Source organism: Myotis lucifugus, unplaced genomic scaffold (genome assembly GCF_000147115.1).
Source record: "Myotis lucifugus unplaced genomic scaffold, Myoluc2.0 scaffold_761, whole genome shotgun sequence".
In the NCBI taxonomy this organism is placed as follows: Eukaryota; Metazoa; Chordata; class Mammalia; order Chiroptera; family Vespertilionidae; genus Myotis; species Myotis lucifugus.
In genome coordinates, this window is record NW_005871809.1 from 46,871 (window position 1) to 49,686 (window position 2,816).

Consider the following 2,816-nt stretch of genomic DNA (forward strand, 5'->3'; position numbering starts at 1 on the left):
GCCTTAGGAGGAGGGCGATCTGAGATAAAGTTTCGTAGAAATGACTTCATTTGTTCGTATTCTACAGTCATACCTTTGATGTTTCCCTGCTTCCCACTAGATCGGTCTTATATTTGAGCCATATTCTTTAATAATAAATATTGACTTTACCTTCAACACATGAAAAACGAGTGTTTAAATAATGGATCGTTTGTTTAAGCTTTAAATTACAGATGCAATGAGTAGTCACAAAGCGGAGATGTGTTTGAAAATAATGTAAAGATTACATTAATTAAAGTCGCTTTCATCTGAGTTCCTCCAGCTTGGGAACGGTGTGCTCCATAAGAAGCACAGGGGAGGTCACCTGGCCCACCTGCTGGGACGCGGCAGGTGACTTCCCGCACGCACCTTCCAGAACTCCCATGGGGAGTCAGACTAAGGCTCTTGCTATAACACGAAAACCCTGGCTTCTGCAGAACCTATTTTATTAGTTCTAACTTTAAAATGACATGTGACTATGGAAAAATGAATATGTTTTACTGACCTTGGAAATTAATAGTAAAAAAACACACACCAAGAAATCATGATAATCTCACTGTTGCTTATGGAGGGAAGTAACTGATCAGTTGGGGAGGTAGTTGGCATTTTAAGAAACTGTTAAGTAAACTTTGAATAATATGTCTCACCTTTTGTTCTTAGAATGGCCTAGACTTTGGCTGCATTAAACAATACATGCCATTTTGCTAGAAATGGGGCTGTTGTGTTTACAGAAAATCGGTTGGCAGGAGGTACAGAGGAGGAAGAGAAAGCCGCCCACTACAATATGTACTTAGATGACGATGAAGAGTGGCCCATTTACAGCGTGTCTGCATTATGCATTTTTATTAATTTTGCTGGCTATTCTGTGCTAATAGTTCCCTTTCAAGTGCAGAGCTCCTCACACCAAAGCTCCCCACTCCCCAGAACACAGGTAATGACAGACCCTGAAAATCACACTTACACTGCAGTCCCAATAATGGCACCCACAGCGTGGTCCCTGGAAAAGCTCTAAGGCAGTGGTTCTCAACCTTCTGGCCCTTTAAATACAGTTCCTCATGTTGTGACCCAACCATAAAATTATTTTCGTTGCTACTTCATAACTGTAATGTTGCTACTGTTATGAATCGTCATGTAAATATCTGATATGCAGGATGGTCTTAGGCGACCCCCGTGAAAGGGTCGTTCGACCGCCAAAGGGGTCGCAACCCACAGGTTGAGAACCGCTGCTCTAAGGCATCCTTTCATTTTTGTAGTTCTTTTTGTCCTCAGTGTCCTTCCCACGAGGGGTGACTTTCAAATGCCCACTCTTTAAAGCCACTTGGAATAGCTCTGGTTGGCCAGGCGCCCACTGGATACACATTTGGTTCTTTGTCTTATTTTATTTCTGGTATTTAGGGATGGCTTTTTAAGTCAACTCGTTTTACAAGTAAGCAGAATATTTGCATGGTTCCCGTCTATACAACAAAGGTGTGTTTCTATTCCAGGTCCTTCTACTCTCCATCCCCGCAGGTACCGTTCAAAATACTTATGGCTGCCCTAGCTGGTGTGGCTCAGTGGATAGAGCGTTGGACTGCGGACTGGAAGGTCCCGGGTTCAATTCCAGTCAAGGGCACGCGCTTGGGTTATGGGCTCAATCCCCAGTAGGGGGCATGCAGGAGGCAGCTGATCAATGATACTCTCTCATCATTGACAATTCTGTCTCTCTCTCCCTCTCCCTTCCTCTCTGAAATCAATAAAAATATATTTTTTAAAAAGAAAACAAACATTTGAAAAAAAAACCCACCAAAATACTTATGGCTTAGTCTCTGAATGCTTACTTTTCAAATAGAAGCAGCCTAGATAGATAGATAGATAGATAGATAGATAGATAGACAGACAGATGGATATAAATATACAGATAGATAGTATATAGATGATAGACAGAAAGACAGACACAGAGAGCTGGCTGCCTTCCCAGTTCTCATCTGTCTTGGATAAACAATAATGTGCATCTGAGCTCTCCTCCACCTTACTCTGCTCACAGGGACCTCTGTGATCGATGCAGAGATTGTGCTCTTGTTCATGGCTGCATAGTATTCCTTCATGTTGGTGAATGGTGATAACTCACTCAGTGCCCCATCAATGAGGATTTGGGTTGCTTCCAATCTTCTGCTTTTACAAGTTTGTATAACATTTTAACAGAAATGGAGCTCCTTATGTACTTGCCTATAACTTGCTCTTTTGTGAATATAATTTGATGTTATTATATTTGTCCACTTTGGTAGGAAAATCTAGCAGATGGGATTAATGGCAGATTAGATGTTTCCAGTGCCTCACTGAGAGCCCCAGAAAGTAGCCCGGACTGAAGGAAGAAGACAGAGCGGACACGCACGCAGGACACGTGCAGGTACTGCTCTGAGGACACAGGACCTTATCCCCACAGCTTGGTGAAGCAGAACTTCCTCCTTCAACAGAGGGGAAACTGAGGCAAGAGAGCCCAGGGGTGCCCCGGGCAGCCCTGGCTGCTGCACCCTGCTGTCTGCTCCCATCAGGCTGAGGCCCGGGGCTTTCACTGAGGCCTGGACTGAGAGGCGCAGGAGGGCAGGGCCATCGGTGATGAGGGCTGTGCCTGGCACAGAGCAGGCGCGCCACAAATATCTATCAGTGACCATGTGGTGGGGGCTCGGCTGGCTCACTTGTCGGGCCATCCTGATTCCCCAGTGGCCACGGCTGCAGTTTCCACACTCAGCCCACAGATGGCAGGTGGCCACCCCGTGGGGCAAGCGGCCTTGAGAATCTGGCAAAGCCACCAGGGTGTG